The 27,863-nt window shown below is 33.9% G+C and overlaps 1 protein-coding gene and 1 long non-coding RNA gene across 2 annotated transcripts in view; one reads left to right on the top strand and one right to left on the bottom strand.

The window, feature by feature from the left end:
* The window catches only part of LOC111048127 (BTB/POZ domain-containing protein 3), a 55,043-nt gene extending 44,491 nt beyond the window's left edge, over positions 1-10,552 (bottom strand). Inside the window, 1 exon segment of the mRNA XM_039427864.1 lies at positions 10,345-10,552. The gene's annotated coding sequence lies outside the window, so the exon portion shown is untranslated.
* Positions 10,553-10,800: 248 nt separating this feature from the next.
* On the top strand, positions 10,801-18,697 carry LOC120351268. The gene is made up of 3 exons (XR_005571263.1): positions 10,801-10,922; positions 12,149-12,206; positions 17,851-18,697. It is a non-coding gene; the product is annotated as an uncharacterized LOC120351268 (long non-coding RNA).
* The last annotated feature ends 9,166 nt before the right edge of the window (positions 18,698-27,863 follow it).

Here is a 27,863-nt window from a genome sequence, read left to right as displayed (position 1 = left end):
GAATCATCAGTAATGCCAGCAGGTAACACATATCACATTCATAGCATTATCAGAGCTTCACGTATTTTCACATTATTAGTACTCATTGGATAACTGCCTCTACAAGTTCTTACCAGATAAATATAAATCAATATTAATTAATGTTAGATATTAGATAGAACATATAAGCAGAATTTCCTGACAGAGTAGTAGAGAGATAATTTCGAGTGATTCAAACTGCAAAAGATAAATCGATTCTATTTAGAATAGTATTATATTGTAATTAAGTATAATTGGCATCAATGTAATTCCATACTTCCAACGATTTTCCATTAAAGTACTTCAATAATGGACCATCCGAATTTGTTATACAGTACTTGATAATTTATAAATGAGGATTGAAATATGTGACAAATAGGATTGTCAGACTATGAGTCCAATTGAGTCATTTTATTGGAAAACATATCAAATTGATTCATTTGCCAGTATATTGGAAGCGTTCGTAGATATTGTATCGAAATATGTGCGTGAATTGGTAAGCTCATCTCCTGTTCTTGATGCAGTGGCCTTTAGCAGGGAACGTCGCGGTCAATAAGCATAGACAGCACTTGTACCCGTGCATTGTAGTACTTATTATTTACTTCTTTAGTCGTACAAAAGATTATCGCTTTTACAAAGGAAATGCCTAATTGGCTACAGAGAAGCTGCGTCCTTTATATTAGATTGGAAGGAACTTGTGTTTGATCGGAACCTCATCCTTTTTCTCACACATCGTGGAGGAATATTATAATTCATAGACAGATAATGCAAGAGCTTGATTCCAAATAGCCTATATAATCCTACATAATCCTAATAGCCTATCATGTATTGTAGTTGAAATGTTATCCAAATAGTCTATATAATCCTACATCATCCTTATAGCCTATCAGGTATTGGAATGAAAATACTTGGGTAATTATATTTAAAAAGCAATAGCTTATGAATGGGTAAATAAGGAACGCATATCTATGTTGAATAAATTAAATTCTAATAGCCTCAAATACTGTTTCATTTTAATTTTTTTCAATTTTCCAGTTTTTCCTAGAAATTATCAAATTATATTCTATAACATTCATAGCACGACACTATATAACATGATAAGTTTACTCTGAATTCATATTATTCCTAATGTAAATTAAGTACGGTAGGTTATTCTTCAATTATGGGTGTCTCAAGCCAGTTTTCAGTTTACATTTATTTGTCAAATGCTCTAATAATTATTGTTCCCAAGTCTATAATAACAAGCCTATCGAGTTTGTTTAGTACAGAACATTCGCTTGAAATAACATAGATAATTTGAACCAAAAAAGACAACTTAGACGAAAGCACTAACAGAATCCGATGAAGTGAGAGCAGCTTCAAAAATAGCTCCGAAAGTAGGCCTGATACACTAATTTGAATTTCACAACCAAAATAAGGGAAGTGAATTGTTCCCGACTTATTCCATTGTTGCTTCCCTCCCTGATATGCGCTTATTCTTCAGAAGATTGAATCACTGAGTGATTGAGATCTCTCCTAGGAAAAATGCATTTTGAATCACAAATTCATTCATGCACTTTCCTATTCTAAATGGAAATAATTTTCTTCTTAAAACATACACAAACTATCTGAAGCATATTTTAATCATAACTCCTAATTCTTTGAAGTCACTTTTCAATCAAGATTTTGCGAAGGATTACTGATTTTGTACTTGCGCTTGGGTAATTGAGCTGAGTATTTAGATTATTGACTAGGAATCACCAACATCTTAAATACCACTCTCTGGTTTGTTTCTGTTACGATTTTTTTCAAAGCACATAACTGAGTGCTATTCATAACATAATTATAGTGCTCAACAATCACCCTTCTTCCAACGAGAGTAACGAGAGGCTCTAAGGAGTTGAAGTGATGGTGAGAAATTTGCTTGTCATCTAATAGAGTCAGATATAAAATCATGATCGATGTGGATCCATATTATCATGGTGAAGCACTTATTGCTTTTGATGCACAAAGAATCCACATAATGTTTTTATGTACTTAAACAACTTTTTATATCGGTGATCGGAAATGTGTTTGCGTGTGCAAGCACTTGCACTTAATGAAATAAAAACACACATATATCGTCAAATTCTATAGTTTTATTTGGTACAGGACCATGGTTTCGTGATCACACAGGCCACATTTTCACGTACACTTAACAAATAATAGCTGTGAAACGGGGAAAGAAATTTATCTTATTTTACAGTTCCTTCAAACAAATACAACAAGTTCCTTCATGATGGATTGATAATCGGTGAAAAGCTTGGTTCTAGACTTTATGAAGTTGAATTAAATTGAATTGCTGCCTTTATTTTCATCCTCGGAGGGCGAGGTTGTAATGTGGCCTGTGTGTGTAAAAATAAATTACATGAGAACAGTTTCATTGTACGAGTAAATACGATTGTGGAGTAATAAGCTCCTTTAACAACTCATATATTTAACGATACATATTCATGGATTATCAGTTTCAATCAATACTACATTGATTGTACTTTCATCATCCTCCCGTTTCAACTTCAAGAAACCATTCCAGGAGATGCAAGTCGATCAGTATAGAAGATCACTGCAGAAGATCTCTCACCTTTTTATGCGAACTGAATAATGATACTTGTGTATAATGACATGAGGATGACTGAATAACAACTTAATGGAAACTATATTTGGCAGTTCCATGGCAGTTAGTGACTTAGTTGAAGCTTCAAGAAGGTCTGACATTCATGGGCATTGGTCATTTGACCTGGGAGCTGATAGATACACACACCTTTTGGTCGCCACAAATTGGCCAAGGTTGTAGGAAATTGAGGAAATTATGATCTAACTTCCTTCTAACCCAGTATGTCTACACTCTTGTCCACTAAAAATGACTCAGATTTCCATTAAAATAGAAAATGGCGCATCATATTATCTCAGGCGGCGTCTAATATTGTTCGATATCCAGCAGCCCGTGACAATCAAATCGGAACTTCATTGAAGTAGGTAATAAATTCATCAAGATCGTCGTAATTGATTTAAGTAGATCGACGTTTAACTGCATCAGGAGAAATATTAAAGCTTCATTTATGGCTAATTAAAATTCACTTGAATGAGTTACGGCCAATCATGAAAACTATTGAGTTGTTGAGAAAAAATGAATTATTTCGCTTGCTATCCAAGGCTTAATAGTTCTTTAAGTTGTTATTGTTCTTGGTAAGTAAGCGATGATTCGAACTTGCACAGGTGATAAAGATTTCCGATAGGTGAAAAAAATTACAGTATTTACTTTCTCTCAACCTTCAATCGCTCTGAAATATAGTCAAGTTCAACAGGAAAACATATTCCTCCCAATCCCATTCAGCACTGCTTATCGGGGCCAAGTTTAGTTTCCTTGAAAGTAATAATTATTTAACAAAAAAATATCGCGACTAGAGAATGTCGGAGTACTGAATACTCTGTAGTATTATTTACTGGATTGAAAATTCGAAGATTTGATATGACTTCAACTATAGGGTATGTTAACAGATGGCTTCCCGGTGGTTCGGAACTCAAAGCTGTAAGTTCACTCACCCCTCATCACACAAGCCTGGGCCTCATGTGGGCATCTCTCTCAGCGATAAATTGAATATATACATTATACATTTAACTGCATACACTAGTAGTTCTGTGAACAGTAGACCTCACGCAGTATTCCCATCCACAAGTACCTGATTGAAACTATAGACCTTATGGAAATACAGCAATAGACTGGCTTCTCCACACATCTGTGTAATCACTTGTCAGCTGATTTATGATGAATAATTCTAAAGTCTGATTTTTACTTTAATATTGGCGTATGAAGGAGGCTCCTTTTTCCTTTTATATTATCCTTAAAATGCAAAATTTCCAAAAACCTTGTATATACGTCGACGCGAATTAAAAAAGGAACATACCTGTCAAATTTCATGAAAATCTATTACCGCGTTTCGCCGTAAATGCGCAACATATAAACATATAAACATTGAACATTTGAACATTAAGAGAAATGCCAAACCGTCAACTTGAATCTTAGACCTCACTTCGCTCGGTCAATAAAGCTGCATCCACAATATTCGTTCAAAATAATACCACCAAACATTTTTTCATAGAATTAAAAAATACTATTTCAATGTAAAAATCTTAGTTTTCGTTGTTTTTGAGTGAAAATGGACTAAATTTTAGTAAAGTGAAATTATAACCCTATTTTGGACTTTTAAAATGTTATCTAAATTTGGGAGAGAAATAGTACCCACAAGGAGTATCCTTAGATATCCTTAGACTAGGAGTATCCTTTTCTCAATCAGTGCTTCTTTGTGAATAAAAATCTGGTGTGGTACACTCACACAACTTTCCTTGCTCATTGAACTGGGAGCCTCATTCTTAAACGACAATAATTTAGAGAAATAACATAATGACGATTGGCGGCAACATAATTATTTGAAACTACGATCAGACTACTGTATATGTGTGTATATAATTGTTTTCAGAGTACTTTTTCCTTTGTGTAAATTGTGAAATCCGATGATTTTTTAAAAGTCGTCAAAACAGCTGTTCTACAGATGAAATATCTTGATTATGTGTTATTTTTATAGACTGCTCTACCTACCTACCTCATGCACGAGAAGGAGGTTACAAAGTCCATTTCTCAAGGATGGGGTGAACCCCCCATTAGTTTCCCAGAAAGAAGACTCATGCCAGCTGATGGAGCTGATAAATAACTATACAGAGTATGAATTTGAAATAAATCAATCAGTCGAGTAATTTTTGAGAAAATCGTGAAAAACATGGTTTTTCAGTAATTATCCGCCATTTTTCTCAAGGATATTACGCAGCTCCTGCAATTTTCCTAGGAATGAGACTCATGTCAGTTGATAGGGCTTATAAATAGCTATCCATGGTATAAATTTGAAGAAAATCGTTAGAGCCGTTTTCGAGAAAACCGTGAAAAATATGGTTTTTTTGTAATTATCCGCCATTTTTCTCGAGAATATTACGCAGCTCCTGCAATTTTCCCAGAAATGAGACTCATGTCAGTTGATAGGGCTTATAAATAGCTATCCATGGCATAAATTTGAAGAAAATCGTTGGAGCCGTTTTCGAGAAAACCGTGAAAAACATGGTTTTTTAGTAATTATCCACCATTTTTCTCGAGAATATTACGCAGCTCCTGCAATTTTCTCAGAAATGAGACTCATGTCAGTTGATAGGGCTTATAAATAGCTATCCATGGTATGAATTTAAAGAAAATCGTTACAGCCGTTTTTGAGAAAATCGTGAAAAACATGGTTTTTTAGTAATTATCCGCCATTTTTCCGCCATCTTGAATTGAATTTTATTGAATTTCTTAATGTCGGGTCCTCATGGTATAAGGACCTTAATTTTAAAATTTCAAGTCAATCGGTTAATTAGGAATGGAGTTATCGAGTTCACAGACATACACACATACACACACACACACAGACCAACACCCAAAAATCATGTTTTTGGACTCAGGGGACCTTGAAACGTATAGAAAACTTGAAATTGGGGTACCTTGATTTTTTTGGAAAGCAATACTTTCCTTACCTATGGTAGTAGGACAAGGAAAGTAAAAACATAAATAAATGAAAATAATAAATAATTAGATGTAGCTTGAGTGATGAAGAGTAGATTGTCTGAAGGAGAAAGCAATGTCAAAGTATATACATTTCAAGCCCATACTCTCACATCGAAGAGACTGTTTACATTTCATTTTTATTTTTTTCAAGCAGAAAAGCAGTTGAACAATCTTTCAACCACGAATCCATAATATACGGAAGTTTTATCCAATGGCTACGATGGAACTCTAGAATTATACTATCCATGATTCTAGGTCCCAGACTTCAGTCTGATTGAAAGTGACATACATGTATAGTTTCGAATGACTATGAATTAATGCCCGCATCTCCACGACCAAGGATGCAAGGAATGCCAGTATTGAATACCAAAGATACAAAATAGTACAAATGATATTATACGGAAATAGTAGTCTACTCGTACCTTGAAAATTTTTCCAAGTAGCCTATACGCGCATTTTCATTAAAAAAATAACTCTTAAAAATTTCGTTTTAGTAGTAGAAGGATGAAGTACACACCATTACTTCTGCTATGGAAAACTTGTGTATAACTATTTTTCTAGATAAATTTTGAGGTCTCTATCAGTATAGAATTTCACATAAATGCAGTTAATGGAATCATATTGATTAATTCAAGAAATAAATAGAATCTCAATAAAATAGTACAAATTATGATAAGGAGAGACTATTCGAAAGGGCCTACAAAATGGTACAGAAGTCATAGCATGCAAATAAATACAACATTTTCATGAGAGAATCTACCTTCTGTACACCAACTGTCGTGTGAATAGTACTCTAGCTATATAACTTATCAGGTTTTGGTGTCGTTACTTTTAATTATTTCTGCATAATGAATATTGATATTAAAGTTTGGAAAAGTACTTCCTTAGTGACCTTTCTCCTTGGTCCTTCCTGTGAAGGATGTGTCCTTTGAGAATAATTTGAACTTTTGTGCGATTTTTGCGTGTAGAGCTCATTTATTTAACATTTATAACTGCTATTTTCGATTTTATGCAAAACCTGTATTACGTGAACTAAATATGGATCTTGTCCGTAGACCTACATTTGGAGAACTCTCTTGTATTTTTTTTATAATTCTGATACACTTCCTGTCTTCAGTGTCAAAGGCTACACTATATTCAAGATTGTTTCGGTAGATTGATAAAGTTACTCACATCAAACAGGCGATGCAAATGAATCCATTACTTTTTTATAAACTTGACCTAATCTTGATTCAGTATATGCATTCTTATTGATTAATATGGGAGTATTCAAATCTAAATTATCCCAAGCCCAAATTATTGGAATTTTAATATCAAACCCATTCTAATCTAACCTGAATTTAAACCTTTATATTTATTGAAATTCTTTATCTCAAACTCAAAGTATTTTTATTTTGATAGAACTGTTCAAATGTCTATTTGTAGAATGGAGAAGCAATTTGCAGGCAAGAAAATTCCGTGACATGAGAGGGGATGTATATATTTACAGTACTTGTTTGGGAACGTAAATAACTGACAAACTCTATAAATATTAATGAGTTAATCAAAATATAGTCATAAGGATTCAGGTGTTAATCGGAGCTTTCTTCCAGTTATACTTTTGGGTTCAAGGAGTCTGAATAGGGGAAGTAGCTTATTCAGAAACAAGACAAAAGAGAAATTTTAGTATTCTTGTTGGACAGCCGAATATTAGATTTTTGAGTATTGAAACTACCGGAGTCAACCAAAAGACTGTTATTCTGAAAAACAAAACAGTAAATTTCCACAATCCACAACCACATAACATGATAATAAAATAATCCATGCCATAGAATAAATTGAATAGAATTGAGTTTCATCATGCATGCAATGTTATAATAATACTGTTAGCGGCTTTGAGTGCTGATATAGGCCTAATGAGGTTACTTCAACGTTTTGTTTCAATTCACATTCAATGATTCATTACGGTTCGGTGAGCGGTAAATAAGAGGATTAAATGTTGAATTTGGTGGTGGACACTCCCGAGAGGACTACTGTAATTCTAATCCTATTTCAGGTACCTGGAATAAATCAATGAATGTAACATGCTATGGGTCGGTTGCATGGAAGTCGATCGAAATAATATGATCTTTCAATATCAAATTGATTGGGGATCTTTTAGTCAGGGGTGCTCATTGGGGAGGGGGGTGGGGTTTGGCCGCAAACTGCGTCCATGAAATTCTTGGGAGGGGGGGAGGAAGGTCCTAAAAAAAGCCAGGCAGTGTTTATTAAAATTAATACTGATGATTACATTTTTATGTATGGGGGAGAAGCTGAATTTTCTCAAATTTGAGTGCGTTCGTGAGCTCTTGGCGGGGGGGGGGGGGGAGCTTGCTATCAACCCTGGATCCGTAGAATAGTAGAATACAAATTATTGTTGCATGTATATCCAATTATTCAACATAAATCAGAAATATGTTGCATTCCATAACCACATGATCTCTTAGGTTTTTTATTGTACTTGACTCTAATTGTGCCAATCAAAAAATTAATTGGAAAATATTCTTATTGTTATTATTCAATAAATAGAGAAATCCTCAATTATAAACTATGTTCTCCTATTAAATAGCTGTTGTTGATAATATAATATAATATTGTATGCTCTACAAAGTATTAGAGTCCACTATTTCATTATTTCAATAACTTGACAGTTGAAGCTTTTTTGATAAATTGTCTTGAGATTGAGAATTATAGAGTCCGCTGTAGTACAAAATGATATAACTTACATTCCAATATTGAACATAAATAGAGAAATCCTCAATTATTAACTATGTTCTCTTATTCAATAGCTGTTGTTGATAATATAATATTGTATGCTCTACAAAGTATTAGAGTCAACTATTTCATTATTTCAATAACTTGACAGTTGAAGCTTTTTTGAAAAATTGTCTTGAGATTGAGAAATATAGAGTCCGCTGTAGTACAAAATGATATAACTTACATTCCAATATTGAACATAAATAGAGAAATCCTCAATTATTAACTATGTTCTCTTATTCAATAGCTGTTGTTGATAATATAATATTGTATGCTCTACAAAGTATTAGAGTCCACTATTTCATTATTTCAATAACTTGACAGTTGAAGCTTTTTTGATAAATTGTCTTGAGATTGAGAATTATAGAGTCCGCTGAAGTACAAAGTAATATAACTTACGTTCTAGTTCAAATTGCGATTAGCTGCAACAAAGTTCCGACTTTATCAGTAAGTTCACCGCAAACAAACCAAGAAGTACAAATATAATCATTTTCATACATATTGGCTAGTGTTGTGACAATTCATTGTATGAATCTCAATGTGTCCTCAGCTTTCTCCAAATAGATACAGTAAATACATAACCCTCGAATACAATGAACTTTGGTACAGTAGGTAGTCCTGGACTTATTTTAATAGATTTAACTTTATTTTTTCTAGTCACTATTCGACACCTCTTGATGCCAATTCCAGTATCTTAATGGAATGTATTACTCTTTAGCTAGATAATTTCAATTGCTGTTCATTAATTATTGAACATAGTAAGGATGATTATGTGATCCCCATTGATACACAACTCAAGACTTATAGAATAGATGCTACAGATTGATAGATTCTTTATAAGTCTAGGCCATAGGCCCTGACTAGGGTATAATCCAATATATTATCATTATATTTTTTATAATTTGCGTTTTGAAACGTATTGTATTGATGATCCCTATTAGTGAGATGATAATAGACTTCGAAATGGAATTTGTTTTCGTTATCCAACTTGAACATTCCTGAAGAGCTGTGAGGATTGTTGATCAATAATGGCTCCATATTCATATCTACTGAATTATAGAAATAGGTGATGAGTCCTCTTATCATTGATGACAATAGGTCTAGCAACAAAGGTGATGTCAGCAGACAAGTTGTAATCAGATTGATAGAAGGCAAAAAGACTCATTTTTCTAAAACAAATAGAATTTATCACATAAGCTATAACTTATTTCTATGGAATTCCATTCATAGAAATCAATACTTGAATTTTCAAACATTATCCTAATCTCCTTATCAGTGTGTAAAATGGAGAAAGTATAAACTTCAATAATTGTAACACTATGTTTGCCTGTTTGCAAACAAAATCATAATCAAAATTGTTTAAAGCCTAAATGATTTCAAACTCGTTATTTTTCATTAATCTATTCATTGAATCATATTACATGGTATCCTCAATGTCAAAGAATTAAGAATGGTATATTTTTCATTTGCTCAGTCCATCATGACATACGGTATTATTGCATGGGGCGGTGCATGTGATGTATACATTAAAGAATTATCTATAACTCAGAAAGCAATTATCAAGGCTGGACTAGGTCTGGAAAGGACTTATTCATCAGATCTCTTGTTCAATTTCTTCAATGTTCTCACTATAAAAAACTTTTCATCAAATCTGTTATGACCTATGCATTTAAAAATAAGATTGTTTTCAATAGAAGGGGAACAGAAAACTTATCGAGTGCTGATAGTAAACTTGCCCTAACTAAGGTGTCTACGAAAATAATCAGAGCATGATTGTTGTTTACAAAATTGTTGTAATGAGATTGCTGGAGAGGCTAATCGATAAGGCTGGCGGCTGTTGTTATCAAACCACCACTGCCGTTACCATGGCAATTGATAACACGATGATTCATGGAGGAGACCCTCGAAAATGAAACAGATGATTGAGTGGTGTTTTGTTCTCTCACCTAAGATAGCGAGCCTTCTGTCTTCTGTGATGCTGAGGGTTGTAAACCGAGAGCTCCTTGAAGACGAACAAAACTCACTTGGAAAGCCCGGGGAGCTTGGAGACGCACACACGCACTACCACATCCACTAGCGCGTCTCCGTTGCGTACTGAGTGAGCAGAGCACTGACACCGAGCACCGACTGCTTCAAGCTTCAAGCTTCTCCGGCCGGTGTCGTGCTGTGCATTCTACCCTCTCCTCCCAAGTCCAGCAACATCTGCGCACTGGAGTCTCTTCAGCCCCTTCCCCCGCCACTCTTCAACCCCCAATTTATTCACCTACAACACCCCAACACCACTGATAACACACATCTCTCTTGCACCTCCATCTTATCAGCCCTTTCTCGCTCTATCGCATCATTTCGTAACTAGCTCAGATATGCGCAGCATGAAACTTACGCGCGTCGTACCTCGCACATACAATCGCTCATTCATACTCGCGGTAGTAGATCGATTATCAACCTGGTGAGATGTAGTATGCCATCACCTATAATTTGGTCCAACCTCGATTGAATTCCATTTTCATATCTCGACGAAATAGTAAGTCTCAAGAGCGGTATAGTTTATCTCTTACCTCTCCATGAAGGATCAACAATAATTAATAATGATACCAATGGTCACACTTATTTTTTGACCAACGATTACCTTGCAGTGAATTTCGTATTTGCATACATAATATATGTAAAAAGGAGCATTCATGATTCATTGACTACCTCATAATTTTTTGTGTTTCTTTTGCTTCACTGCTACACCATCCAAATGATAATATAAACCTTTGAAATTTGAACCTTAATGAAAATCACCCTCTCTCAATCACCTTGATAACAACAGGTAGTGGTCATGGATCCTTTTCAGGAATTCAGGAACTTGAGTAAGAAATGAAACGTTTCTAGAGGAGGAGTTTGCTATGTAGACAAATTTGAATTACGAAATAGATATTGAATTTGAATTATGTTTGAGGAATAATGGATTTCCCCAAGATTATTCTAATTAACTAAAAAAACATTTGGATAATAAATATTGTTGTTGATGACTTGCTGCCACATAAGACCCGGATGATGAATAGTAAGAAACAAGACAGTGTAGGTCTATTCTATAGATATGAGTTGAATCCGAACCACTTGAAATTTAATTATTTGCACATAACCATTGTCTGTAATTATTTACATTAAAATCTGTCTATGAATTGATTGATATAAGAATCTATGATTCAGTAAAAATCAATCAAACAATAAATCTGTTGTCAGAGCTGGCCCAAGATTAATTTTCTGTACAATAAATTTATAGGGCAGACTTGTCTGTGTTAACAAGTACTCCCCTAGAGCCTCAATGGAGGATAACAACTTTGAAGCAGCCATTTCACCATGTTATTAATTATTTAAAAGTTTTTCCATGTTACTGAATTATATTTCAACTGATAGTTTATAATTTTACTGATAATTTGAATTACATGTTCGAATCAAATATTCTTAAGAAGTCAATGGTGAATAAACGTAATCGAGATAATCCCGCTTCTTCGATGCTGTATGTATTTGGAAGGCAATTGAAACTTTTTTCATGTACGTAGATTTTCTACTACCATATCTATTCTCATCTCATGATACAACAGAATTATATACTTAGAAAACAATCTAACTCATTTATATTTGGAAATAAATTTTATACCTAATGGGAAATAACCTTGCAAAAATGTTAATGCACAAAATAGATTCCTAATGAATGAATCTTTTGGTTGAAAAATAATCCTCTTCATTATTTCTCTCCAGGAAGATAAGAGCTTGAAGAATGTTTGTTGACCATTTGAGCAACTAGAAGAAGCATTGGGTGAGTCCACTTTCGCTCAGCAACTGTTTTGTTCATAACTACATTCTGACAATTATTCATGACGTTATTTTCTGAGGTCCGAGCATCCTGTCTCTGGTCTAGCGTGTCTGGACTCCAACTGTCTTATCACACATCCATTACACTATTTCTCTTCCTATCCTCCTCTTCTCTCATGCTTCTGTCCTTAGCTTCAATATATTTTTGACTGAGACTACGCCCAGGCGCAAAAAGAAATACGCTGGTTATTAGGAGGCTATTGCAATAATTTTCCAGCACATCCTGTACAACTGGAACGAGATCATTCAGACACTTTCTTCTTCTTTTGAATCGTTCACTGTCCTTCAATTTTAATTGAAGAACGGCGAAACTTTTCCAAAAAGTTTTTCCTCCTTATTCACGCTTTCTATTCTATGATACACAGTTTTAACTTCGTTAAACTTTAAAACTTGATGGTTTAATTTCCATTCTCATTCGTTTAATGACGCATTCATCATTCATGAACATCAAACAAAGTCGTAGTTTAAGTGCGCAGTATCATAAAAACTACGGTCCTATTGATATAATGGTTTTATCTGATGATTTTCATATAATTATAATAGCATTGGAATAATAGACTATGGCTAGTTACACACAAATAGATTTGAACATACGATTTTTTGCCGTCCTTATAATAATGTTATTAGATTATAAAGTTGATGTCGAACGGATGATGTTTGTCAAGTTACGTTTAATCTGAGAGAATTCATAAGGAAGGCAAAAAATCGATGTGTGTGTGTGTCACACATCGGGTGTGATGTGATCGCTTATTATCATATATGTTTAAAATGCAGTGGAATTGCGTTCAAGATACACATGCTATATAATAAATGCTATGTTGTTTTTATTATTTTGTAAAAAAAGTAGCCCATTCAAGTGAAGTGTTTTTTGACCGAGCGAAGTGAGGTCTAAGATTCAAGTCGACGGTTTGGCATTTCTCTTAATGTTTAAATGTTTGAATGTTTATATGTTGCGCATTTACGGCGAAACGCGGTAATAGATTTTCATGAAATTTGACAGGTATGTTCCTTTTTTAACTGCGCGTCGACGTATATACAAGGTTTTTGGAAATTTTGCATTTCAAGGATAATATAAAAGGAAAAAGGAGCCTCCTTCATACTCCAATATTAGAGTAAAAATCAGACTATAGAATTATTCATCATAATTCAGCTGACAAGTGATTACACAGATGTGTGGAGAAGCCAGTCTATTGCTGTATTCCCATAAGGTCTATAGTTTCAATCAGGTACTTGTGGATGAGAATGTGGATCAGAACTACTAGTACAATGCTATATAATATATCCCACAGGATCCAATAGAAAAAGCGTGTGATATTAACTGAGATGATTTTAGAAGAGAATTAAAACCTAATATTCATCCATAATGTAGGTGGAAATTTGTCATAATTTGAAACATCAATCATGCTACCTGATATTCCCAAATAAGATTCAATAATGATAAGTTTCCCATTCGTTTGTGATATTCTTGAAGTCTACTGTTCGTTTGTATTCCCCTTATTCTCCAAGTAGGTGATTAGAGACTTAATCTAGAGAAGTTTTAATTTTTTTCATCTAAAAACTACAAACCAAAGTTTACTAAACAGTGAGCTTCTTCTGATTTGGTTATGGATGATAATTTCATCGTGGAGCGAGTGATCAAGTATGATGCAACATTCTTAATCCTCTCTTGAAATGTTTTGAAGATATTGATTTATTTCGTAGGAGTAAACCTGAATATGGAAAGATCTATTCGGAAAACAGTAAAGATCTTAGCGTTGCTTAGTGAATCCTAACAAAAGATATTTCAAGGACAGAATCATCGGTATTTGTTGTCATGAATCCTTTGCTAAACCTAAATCTTTATACTTTTACGCAATAAATAAATAATAATATTGATGACATTCTAGAAATTTATGAGAAAGTTAGCAATATTCTTTTATATCATTTCAGTAAGCCACCAAAATAGGAATTTATTCCAATCTTAAAAGCCGAACTCCCAGTAGCTATTTCAATTATTTTTGTTTCGATTAGCAGCGTTTATTGCTGTAATAATGCTGGAGAAGGACAATGAGCCCAATCATTCAATATGCTGTATGGAGAAATGTGCAATTGTAACATTGTTGGCTAAGTTGGTTAACCAACTTGTTCAAGTTACATTGTGATTCGAAGAAATTAATTCTCTCAGGTCAATATCCTGCGTTTAAAGTTCTACGTGACAAAAGTCAGTTCAGGCTTGATTCTTGAATTAGGCCTTTATTTATGACTATAGAATCATCATATTATTCTCAAAATGGATTTATAGAATGATATATAGGCTATTATAATAAAATTCATAATTTATTACAGCAAAACAAAAATATCCTCCAATACTGGAATACTTCATTCGCAGAGTCGCAAATCATGAAATATGGCTAAGGATCATCTAATAGCCTTTGCAGTATTCCATTATGGAAAAATTATGCAATTTTGAAAAATTATGCAATTTTGAAAAACGTTATAAAATGTTAACAAGAGGAGAAAAAGTTGAACCGCGTCTATAAATAGGTACTATGAAATAGAGAGCTTTCCTGAAGCCTCAAGAATAGTATTTTTCCCATCAATGTAATAAAAAAATACGGTAGGCCTATTTAAATAATTTCTTTATTAAAAAATGTCTCTTTTTTCAGCATTATATCAATTAATTTACATAGTCATAATTTTGTGTTGCCGCATTCGCGTTTGCAAGTTGTCACTGCAATAAGAGGCATAATATATATTTCTCAAAATATCATTAGATACGTATTTCTTTCAAATTTTGTGTTTCCTCCAAAGTAAACCATATTATCTATATATATAAAAGCGAAATGGCACTCACTCACTGACTCACTCACTCGCAGAACTAAAAATCTACCGGGCCAAAAACGTTCAAATGTGGTAGGTATGTTCAGTTGGCCCTTTAGAGGCGTACTAAGAACAGATTTGGCAAAATTTCCAAAGATACGCCCAAAATCTGCGTTTTTCCAGCGTTTTTTTGCCTTTTCTCAGATTTATCGAGAACAAATGAACAGTAAATGTTCAAATTTACTACAGAAGCTCAGCTAGGGTTTAATAATGTTGTGTTGGAAGGAATTTTGAAATAACACTAAAGATACGCCCAAAATCTGCGTTTTCCAGCGTTTTTTGCGCTTTCTCAGCTTTATCGAGAAAAAAGAACAGAAAACGTTCAAATTTAGTACAGAAGCTTAGCTGGGTTGTAATAATGTTGTGTTAGAAGGAATTTGAATTAACGCCAAAGATATGCTCAAAATTAGCGTTTTTTGCGTTTTCTCAGTTATTTCATCAAGTAATAGACGGAAAATGTTCAAATTTGGTAGAGAGGTTAAGCTGGGGTCTAAAAGTTTTGTGATGAGATGACTTTAATATTTCATCAAAGATACCCCCAAAATCAGCGTTTTTTCAGTTCTTTGACTTTCTGATGGAATGAAGCATGCTCAAATGAAAAATGCAGGCGAGCGAAGCCTGCCCGCTGATCTCATTTTTGGACGATCCAGTCGGGGGTCAAGGGGGCGGAGCTCCCTGGCTAGACGGATATGGCGAGCGAAGCGAGCCTGACGGCTAGTTTGATTGATAAACTCGTTACTGGTCCCCATGATATAACTAAAATCTGGGTTTTGAAGCCTCCACTATTTATTTGAGAGAACTTTTTCAACTCCATATTCGGTACCTATCTTCATTACCAAACCAAAAAATGATTTGGAATGCAAAATGTGCCCAAACTCCAGCAATCAGAGTTATTATTATACTCACTATGTACTATAAAATAGCGAATTTGATTCTTCGATGAATTGTTTTTCTCTGGTATAAATACGATGGATTCTACAAATGAATATGCAACAAAAATATTTTTTATATCGACCTTGGTTTTCGAGAACTATCGATTCTTCTATATTTATGATTACCGTCATTAAAACGTCAATAGCTAGAAAACAATAAGTCGAAAACTAAAATTCCAAGGATATGGTTGGATAGAGGAAGAAATGTGCTATCATATTCATATATTTAACATATGTTTGACGTTCTTAAACTTTTTATGAGCGCTCAAAGTTGCAAAAAGTACGTTGGTCGAGTTCAAAACAAAAATTTAAACAAATTTTTTCCTCGATTTTGTCAGGGTGACAATATATTTCCAGTAATGATAAAACTTTGCCATTTCGTAAGCTTTTGAATGAGTATAAACTTGAAAAAGTTCTATACCATCAGAGTATGAAAACTGCAAATATCTAAGGTGAGCACCCCAGAAACAACCAAATAGAAAAAAATCGATAGATCTCGAAAACTATGGTCGATAAAAAAAGCAAATGGTTAATTTAGTGATATATGATGCTCTAATGACTCGAAATGATTTCAAATGCATTACTCTGAGTTTCAAACTTTTCGGGGGAGGGGTTGGTAGAGAGAGAAGTTGAGAAGTTGTTATTATTATAGGTACGGTATGTTATTGTCTGTATTCTCTCAATGATAAGGCCTAGGCCTTCTCATTGGGAGACAAGAATAGCTTTGAATGCATGACAACAAGCAAAGTACCCTTTTAGTAACTCTTTCATTTAAATTTCATGAACATGATTTTTCTTGTTTCTTCTAGCCTCTGATATTTGTTTGTTTTGTGACATGAATGCTCTTCCATTTGCTTTTGAAATTCTTTCTAATAGTCTCGTGAAAAAAATTGAAGTAGTTTTGAATCCGCATGACTAATATCAACCAAGACCTTGATTATGGAGAATCCTTGCAGAGTTGAGCTTCACATTGTGCAGAGTGCAGACAAACTCCACTCATGCATGTTACAACAATAAAAAATAATTATCGACAGATTATCGCTTCTTTTATTCTACTTCCGAGTCCAAGTTTCCATGTTTAAGGTCATTTTTCAGCTTCACTTTTTGTCATTTAGAACCAAACTTCCAATCAATCGATCAACCATATCCGGTAGGCCACTACCGATTGATCAATCGACCAGCAATGAACATGATAATAGTAGGTACGGTAGGCCTATGTTTCTCCGATTGAGACGAATACGGAAATATAATAATCATTTCAAAATGTCATTGTATCCTTGGAAGTTCAAGAAGAGAAGACTTGAAATCTCTTTAACCAACCGAGAGTTCAGGCCATGAATAGAAGAGTCGGCCATTGTATCTCTCAACATCTAGTTTCCAGACAGCTGAACCTAGACTCAGTATTTTTCAGTATTGTCAGCTATTTGAGGATGACATCTTATAGAAATTACAATAATATTCATTTTGGGAATCTTTGCTAAGCTTAAAAGTTCAACGTAACATTGCCAATAACATAAATTCCCTGATTTGATATCAAAAATCATGTTTTCTACCTACCATACCTATTTCTGATTTCAAAAACACTGTCCATAAATGATTGGAAAAGAAAACTTGATAACTTGACTTGGAAAAAATGGATAGGTTGAAAGGCGACAAAGACATGAAAACAAAACAAATTACCGTACCGAGGATTCATATCATAATATATGGACAAGTTTACTGAACAAAGAAGCTATATAACAATAATATAAATATCACGTAGACTGCTATTCTTTAATAATTATTATAATTTTTCAGGCTATCGATGGATTTTTTCAAAATTGTGTAGCAGAAGACCATTCTGACTACTCGAGCAGAAAACCACATAGCAGACGTATTCAATGACAAATCTGGAATCTCACCAGCAATTATTCCTTCCGACTCAATTGATCTTCAACATTGTTCAAGGCAGCACTGAATATTGATCGGCTGTAATGAATGTCGAGAGAAGGTCACTTAGCAAACTAAGATGGCAATGGTGAGGATAATGAATGATGTTCTGGATGAATAAGTGTGCTAATGCTCTACTTTGAGCATATAATTGCAAAAATAAAGCAAAATGCAATTATTGTAGCACATAACCAAAAAATGTAGTTTTATTTTTGAGTTAAAAAAGAAATCATGAACCAAAAATAGTAACAGAGGAAGTCGTATAACTTTAAGTGAGTTTGACTTTTCTTTTGAACCAAAGGTAGCATATTATTACTTACTTTCATTGGCGCTACAGTCCGATGTGGACCTTGGCCTCCTGCACAATTCGCCTCCAATCGTCTCTCCTCCCCGTCACATTCTCACATCCTCTGACGCCCAAAACACGCAAATCGGCCCCCACATCCTCCAGCCATCTCCTCCTGGGCATTCCTTTTCTACGCGTACCAATCATATTACTTTTTAACAAATTATGCGGTAGCCTGCAGTGCTCCATTCTCTGGATATTCCCAACCATCTCAACCGTTGTGCCTTGATAACTCGTACAATATCTTCTGGTCCCATGAAATTGGCAAACAAATATTATTATTAAACAAACTATTACCCATATGCTTTGATATAAAGAATAATAATAGGAATTAATAGGTAAAAATAGGAATTAATAGGTAAAAGGTAACCCAGGCCACACTTATCATGCAGCGTTCCGATCCTACTCACGTCACAGAGTGGAGGAATGGCTATCTTTAGAGTAACCATCTTATAGTAAAAGAGGACAAAGGTGTAAACCCATCTGGGCTAACCCAGTTCTCTCCAGATACAATACTTTTTCTTAGTGTGATTAAGGGATGCTCCCGAATTGAGGATAAAGTGAAATTTTCAAATAAGATAGTCTCATTTTCGTATTGTGGAATAAGTTGTGTTATAAAATGAGCGTTAAACATTTTATTTTTTGGGAAAGATTATATTATAGTGACAATGCTGAGTGCTAGTGTCTACATAGATGATATCAGTCCGCTTCAACTCCCGCCAAATAGCCTATCCATCCACAATAAATTAATGACAATTTTGTGTCTGTCATGCTAATCATGTAAACTGTCAATACGATCATCTCTGATCTGTTAGTTGTATCACACGAATGGGTAGGTCGCTTACAGGCTCAATTTGCATAGCAGAAATAATGCCAAGGTTCCATCCAGCCAGATTCACGCCATGCCAAGCACTGAATAACTCCATCCCAGGTCTTCATTAATAGCTTTCGACACCATGCTGGTAGTATATGTGTGTCTACGCGTTAACAGAATTACTATAGCTCATTATATATCATGTATAACATGAATGGAGGAGGGAGTTTTTATCAACTTTGATTCATAATACAATTCTACACGTTACATGAATGATCCAATATAGTTTATTTATCCATAACATGATGGTGTTTAAAAGCCCTTATAGTTGATTTATCACAGTTGTTAACTATTGAGAATAAAGACTTTCGGTATGTCTACTGAGATACCGGTATGTGCGTATCTTTGGATCTTTAAATCAGGTCCATCTCAGCTATATTCAGATAAATTTGATATGCTTTTTGTGGTATTTGAAATTCTTCTAGTAGCATTACCGTATCATTTGCAATAATAATACTGTGGGCAAAATCACACACTTGCATTTTATTATTTATAGCTTATTCTTTGCAAACTCCACCAGGTGCAGGAATATTATCTTACAGAATAGAAACTACAACTTGACCAGGAAATGATGGTAACCATAAATTGAATGAGCTGACTTCGAAAAAATCAAATTTATTGATTTGAAAAATGTTATATGAAGTCTCTTTCATTCTCCATCGCTATCAGACTCTGGCATTTACAATAAAAAATCTCACGGAGAACAAAAAGATTGTTGCACAGTATGACAGGTCTATACAAATAACATGTAAGATAGAACGATCATTGTAACCACTAACACCCAAAGTACGGTGATCTTTTTTTTTTGCTGAGGATGATGCCCACATAAGTTCTAGGCTTGTGTGTGGGTAATAAGACGGATGATGATAAGAGATGAATGGATCTATATACGGCTTTAGGTGGGTTCCGTACCACCTTGAAATCGATTTCTAAACTCATACCGTAAATGGTAACTATTATGAAACGAAAATCCAAATTAAATGCTGCAAATCACCCCGAAGACTTCTGCTACTGAAAATATTGACAACAGGGTAAACAGCTAGATGAAAATTCGGGGTGATTTGCAGCATTTACTTTGGATTTTTGTTTAATAATTATTATTAATTCATTAGCAATTTAATAATTGCAATATCTCAGTAATTACCATCATAAATGTTATTTAGAGGTGTTCGTCTCTTAAAGTGACCACCCTTATAACAGAAATAGCAGACGCATGATCCCTTATCATATCGTTATGGATAGCTAATCAGCGCAGCGCGACCATGCACGACATCAATAGCTTCCCACCATGGTTTTGAGTTGTTGAATATCAGTGGAACCTTAATCTTATTTTCCACTATGTTCTATATCTTGATAACATGCTAAGTATATTAAAATAAAAATCAAATCAATCATTTATGAGTTGCTTTTCTTCATAACATATAGTATAATATTATGATAATTATTATTATATTATGAGTTGCTGAAAAACATTGCTTCCCAGTGGTTAGGAATCCACCTGATCCACAGGTCCATTCATCTTTCATCAACACACGTCTCATTACTCAAGCACCAGCCTGGAGCTCATGTATCAGGCATCACCTTCTACAAAAACATCTATTCCCATATTGAATGATATATTATATAATTTATACATATCATGGAGGAAAGATAGCATGAGCTTTATGCTATTCTTTCTCTAGGACATTACTGATTACTGTTATAAATTTTCAAAACTGTGTATATTATTGATTTCAACCAGGCCTATATATCAGCTAAAGATCGATTGTTTGTTGCAATTCACCAACTGCAATCGTCATTGTAAATTCAAACTCCTTGTATAGAATAAGAGAGGTATCATGAGGATCAATAATTAATTAGACTATATTTTCTGTAACATAATGTAATTATTAACCTTAATGTAAGTTATGTAGGTAATATAATTAGTCATAATATTTATTAGAAATATAATCAAAACTTACAAATACAGGGTTGCTATTTAACCATTGTTTTTCATAAATTTTACCTAAGTGTGATTTAATCCAGTATAACGTTCACAGTGATTGTCAACGATTTTTAAAATTATTTATCAATTCCGTTCTTAACTGGGTTGTAAAAATAATTGAGGACATCTATCTTCATGGGAGAATAATATTACAGAAGTTCAAATAATATTATCAATCTATTTTACTTGGATAAAATATTGAGAAGAAGAAAAAGTAGACTAGTAGACAATGTTATTTCAAAACCCCAAGATTCATGTAAGAAAAATTAGAAGCTAATCAATATGAACTGACTCATTGAGATAATTATTAATGCGAGAACAATTTCAAGTTGAAGGGCAACAACTAATAAAAGCTAGCTGAGAATCTGAAAGTAAACAAAAGATGCGTGACATACAAATAATACTGTTCTATTCGAATTTTTTGTGATAACGCGAAAAATGAGCTGAACATGGAAGGACGCTCTTTAGTAGCTTCTATCTAATGTTTATCACACGAGTTTGAAAGGCAAGAATGTGTCAAACTTGAATTATTGTTGGAAGCTTCAAATATTTCCTGCTTGATTTTCATGACCGTGAAACTGTTAAATTTTTTCAACGTTTGCTATTTTTGAATTTGAAATTATTTGAAACTGTCATGATATTATCCAGAGTTTAACTTATATGTTATTCTAAACAAGGAAGTCCTCAAATAGCCCACATTTTCAGTTGAAAGTTTATAGACTACGTAAAAAATGTCACTCTGAATAAGATTCATGACAGTCGGGAATGAAACATAATTATGGAACTTTCAAACTTCAAGTTAGATATTCTTGGGTAAATAAAATTATCATAGATACATTTTTTAAATTTAAAGAAATGAATCAATAAGTCAGTTGTTGATTAAGAAAATCATATAACCACAGAGAATGAAGCACACAGAAAGATTGAATGGTTACGTAGGCTACCTGTATCTAAAACTTTATTATTTGATAGGTCCAATAAAAGAGAGTTAAAAAAAGTGAAAGGCATCACCCTTTTGGGTGTTGGAAAATCGGTTTTCAAAAATCACAATATTTCCCAAAAGTACGATAAGCTTTGTGTATAAGAAATAATAGCCTATTCAAATACAAAATTTTTGTTAAATACCAATAAATCATGTATTATTGTTAATTACTGACATATCATATAGAATGAGTATCAAAGGTAAGTTATTGATCTAATTTTTTGTAAAGATATTCCATTTTTCATCACTTTGATTTTTTATTGTTCATTTGAAGTGATAGAATATAAACCTTCTGAATTCTTTAATATTGAATAATCCCACCATCAATAAAATTACATTTTTCTGATGAGGCAATGATTTTTATTATTCTTCAAATTCATAGTTCATCAATTATATTCATATTTTTATTTCATTTATAAAAATTCAACTAGTTAACCTTTGATTTCAACGTTACATCTTGGAAAACCAGCATTACCGTAAGCTTAATAGAATTCTGACAAATAACCTATTCAATACGAGTTTTCTAATATTTTTGCGTTGATGGGTCAATCCTATTTTTATTCATTTTTACAATTAAAGTTCACAGAAAGTTAGTTGGAAGACTACCAAACTCAGATTCAATAAATAATTAATAGGCCTTTCTATTCAAAGTGTCTTAATTATTTCTCAAAACATATACTACCTACCAGTATAGTATAAAGTCAATATTCGAAAGCAATGTCGATGAGATGAAATGTGACATTTCTATCAGAAAAAGTAAGAAAATAACTATAAACTAAACATGCATGAATAGAATTGAGAAGGCAAGCGGAAAATAGTGGATATTTTCACTCTATTGACCACATACATAAGTTAGCATCAAAGCATTTATTATATAGTTTGACTGTTTGTTAAAAATGTGTGTCACTGGTACAAAAACGTGACTCTGTTTACTTACCACACATTCATATATCACCCTATTTTTGTATCATAACTATAGAAAAATCATGAATAATAACACGAAAAATTTTCAAGATCAAGTTAACCAGGGCCAAGCTCATGACCCATTTAGAAAAATGCAGCACTGTGTCGTCAGTAGTACATTTTTAACACTGCTGACCGACTTTGTGGCCTCCCAAAAGTTATGATTTGAATAAAAATAATAATACTGAGGGTGATGCCCACATAAGCTCTAGGCTTGTGCGTGGGTAATGAGTGAGCGGGATGATGATGAGAGATGACGACTACTTTTTCGGTAGACGGGACCGACGACTTATCGTCTCCTCCGAAAGACAGAAATTATTACTTATTATTAAACTGTTAATGAAAAATCAAGTCATTACAGTTTTTTGATTGGATACACTCTACTCTGATTTGCTTCTCTTTCTGCTTTTTCCAAGACACGTCTATAGTTGTTTTCGTCTAATTACCCTATAAGTTATGTCATTCTCAAGAATAAAAATGATCGCCTAGGCTATATTATTACTTTAATGCATAAATTACGGTACATTATTATATCAATAACAATTATTTATATATCAAATATATTATAACAGTGAATTATTATCAGATGTAAGTATTTTTATAGATGTAAGCAAAGTTTAATGAGCAAAAAATAATAGGCTGCTGTGTAATTTTATTATTACCGGAAGATCTATAACTTATTATACTGTAGATAGGTACCGTATTATAATAAGATCAAAGTTCTATGAGCAAAAGTTTAGTGAAAAAATGAATCATTGAATTTATAAATAAAAATAGAATCTCAAAGTGGGTACCCTTTTAAAAATTTATTTAGTTACAACATGTTTCGGCTATATAATGTCACTAGCCGTCAGGCTCGCTTCGCTTGCCATATCCATCTAGCCAGGGGGCTCCGCCCCCTGGACCCCCGACTGGATCGTCCATGAATGAGATCAGCGGGCTCGCTTCGCTCGCCTACATGTAGACCTCAGCGTAACCTCTTTACCGAATTCTGGACCCCCGACTGGATTGTCCAAAAATGAGATCAGATTTTAAACAAACATTTATGATAACTAGCCGTCAGGCTTGCTTCGCTCGCCATATCCGTCTAGCAAGGGGGCTCCGCCCCCTGGACCCCCGACTGGATCATCCAAAAAATGAGATCAGCGGGCTCGCTTTGCTCGCCTGCATGTAGACCTCAGCGGAACCTCTGTACCGAATTTGAACGTATTATGTCAATTTGATCTCGAAAAACACCTGTTACTATATCGGCGTATCTTTGGCGAACAAAATTCTTCCACCTCAGCTAAACCTGTGTATTGAATTTTTTTTAATATATTTCCATCAATAATTGAAAATGGTGAGGAAACGCAGAAAAGCTGAGAAAACGCTAATTTTGGGCGTATCTTTGGCGTTATTTCAAATTCCTTCTAACACAACATTATTGCACCCCAGCTGAGCTTCTGTAGTAAATTTGAACATTTTCTGTTTATTTGTTCTCGATAAAGCTGATAAAACGCTAAAAAACGCAGATTTTGGGCGTATCTTTGGAAATTTTTCCAATTCCGTTCTTATTGCGCCTCTAAAGGGCAACTGAGCACACCTACCAAATTTGAAATGTTATGTCATATTTTTATCATAGGTTAGGACGATCCAGTCGGGGGTCCAGACTAAACGTCTGGCTAAACGGATGTGGCGAGCGAAGCGAGCCTGACGGCTAGTAATATAATATTCCCAGGAATAGCTCTGATTGAAGTAGCAGAATAGGTATTTAGGAGGTCCTGGATAAATGCATTTCAATCTTCAACTTGGTGCCAACCTAACAAAGTCAACTCAACTTAATGCCAACCTGACAAAATTTTTAATTTAGCTACCAGAACAACTACTGTTTGAGATACGGTACTCTCTCTAGATTATAGTTCTATATTAACATATATGGTATGAACATTTCAATTATAATTTTAAGATATTGGAATAAGAAGAACATACATGCTAAAAGACGAACTTCAAACCCTTAAAAACCACCCTTTGAGTTGAAATATCGCCAAAAGATTTCTTAGTGCGCCTCTAAAGGGCCAACTGAACATACCTACCAAATTTGAACGTTTTTGGTCCGGTAGATTTTTAGTTCTGCGAGTGAGTGAGTCAGTCAGTCAGTGAGTGAGTGCCATTTCGCTTTTATATAATAATATAGATATAGATATAGATTTTATGAACTAGGACTGTAAATTTTGGATTTAAATTTGCATAATCATTCTATTTTTATTTATATTCAAAAGTAGCCCTAAAGAATAAAGATAATATAAATAATTGATATTATATAAGCATAATATTATTATACCGGTATTTAATAATAATACTTTAATAATTTAATTACTATTAACGGTAGATACATTATTACAAAGATCAAAGTTCAATGAGCAAAAAATTTCGCCCCCGGGTGGGCTCGAACCACCAACCTTTCGGTTAACAGCCGAACGCGCTAGCCGATTGCGCCACGGAGGCTTCTTGGTAGAGCAGTCTTAATACACAAACATGAAAGTGGGAACACTCTACCTGAGAAATATTCACTAAGAAGGCGGGTGTTTTGAATTAGAGTATTTTTGAAATTTTCCATTATAATGATAGGGATACATTATTTCATCAAATTAGTTACTGCAGTAAATTGAGTGAAAAAGCCATGAGAATTTACTTTTAACAGAATACTTTTTAGCTATAGCCTACCGTACTGGTATGGTAGAGGTAGCGGTAGGTACCGTAACATAACAGTAGTAATAATTCAAGTCAGAAAAAAAGCGTAGACTATCCTATATAGCCAGGATTTTGAAATGAGTGTGGGGTTGACATAATATTTTGGGCTCTTTAATATAAATAGGCCTAACCTACATGAATTCAGGGGGGAAGGATGAGTTTGAACCTACTACCATGTAGGCAATTGTTTTTATTGTATACCGTAACTTATTTGTTTTCGTTGTGTTGGATGTTTGGATTACATAATATTATTATAGGCATTTTCACATTAGACATTCTCAAGATATAAGCGAGGAAGAAAAGAGCTGAAAAATGCAACTTTTAAACCACCCTCATCCCTTTACTGGTACTTGGGTAGTGCGATGAGGACTTTTGATATTATCCTCCTATAGTCCCCTTTGCAAAGCTGCAAAGTCAAAAATTGTGTTCAAAACATCCCCTCCAATGCTTTATAAGCTCATATAATCATCATAGATTTTACCTCTGGATTTTTAAAACGTTAATATAAGAGAAAAAACAGCAGCAAATTTGGGGCAAACGTGTTCCCCCCCCCCTTAAAATGATACCTTTGAACCACCCCCACCACCTTAGCACAGGGTGTAGACTTTTGATATGTTCACCTCCTCTTACTACCCTGAACAGAACTGCGGGGTCAGAAATTGACTACCAAATTTTTCCCGCGATAAAATTCCCTTGACTGGACTAATTTTAGTATGTGCATAAGCCAATTCTTTCCTTTATTGTATTATACACTAGCAGGTAAACCGTGCTCGGGTATAAGGGTATAATTGAAAACTTGACCTAATGAAATCTTGAATAATTAAAAATATGCCTTTAACCATCCTCGATAAATTAAGAATCAATATGCAAAATTTCAAGTCAATCAGTCCAGACGTCATTCGTGAATTTCCTATTCCGTACGTGTATATAAGACAATAATAATTATTATTCTTTCCTTTATATATAGATTAGTATATTATATAGATATAGTGTTTGCTGCATTCAAGAAACCATTCCGCACTTGCCTACGGCTTGTGCGTAAACGTTTCTTTCGGTGCAGCAAAGTGTCACTTTAGCACACTAGTTGAACAAATAACTTGTTTGTGAAAATATACGTTCCGGTACGCAATGTTCTGGGGGATCTTAAAAAACTTTTCAATTTAGCCATAAGGATCTTTCAAAGCTATATACTGGAAATGGGGAAATATGTTATTTATTTTTTTATCAAAAATGTATCGACGAGCATTGGTATAGTACATTTATTTCTACAGCTTCTTTGGATTTAAACAAATAATCTTCACTGGAGGGAGTTTACGTTTATAAAGTTATTTAATTATTGAGTCTTGCAAACTCAAATAACATTTTATACCGAATGTAAACGTTTGTACCGTAATATTATTAGTACGTGATCACTGGATTCAAGCATATTATTTACACAGGAAAAGTTTAATAATAATTATTCCAATAAATTGACTCAAGTGATTAACTTGACTATAGTGAGGTCCACGCTATAATAGGAGTAGGTACCTATTTGGTTAACATTGGTACGGTATTGCTATCCTTGTCTACGATTCGACAAAGCAGTTAGCGCTATCCTTTTCTAGCGCCACAACGATGTCAGATCGTTTTTAGCAATGTATAAATATAATTAATCTAAAAAATATTCAATCTCAATTATTAAAATTGAATATTGAAAAATATATATTTATGGATAAAATGTAATTGATTATTTTCAACAAGAATAACAGTTAATTACATCAGATAATAATTATTCTGGTATCAGCTATGTTCTATAGAAGGCAGTGGCAATCGGCAACGCTGTTCTCCTATCTTTATCCACTGCCATTATAATGTGGACCTCTCTATAATGACTAATTTGAAGGCTCCGTCCTTTCATGACAAACTCATTCTGAACGACTCTATTGAAAGATTAGATAGAACTTCTAGCCCTGAGACACTTGATATTATTGTTGTAGATACAGAGCCAAACCCTATAATATTC

Source organism: Nilaparvata lugens, chromosome 5, assembly GCF_014356525.2.
Source record: "Nilaparvata lugens isolate BPH chromosome 5, ASM1435652v1, whole genome shotgun sequence".
NCBI lineage: Eukaryota > Metazoa > Arthropoda > Insecta > Hemiptera > Delphacidae > Nilaparvata > Nilaparvata lugens.
The sequence above is the reverse complement of the archived record's forward strand: the minus strand, read 5'-3'. Positions and strand labels throughout refer to the sequence as shown.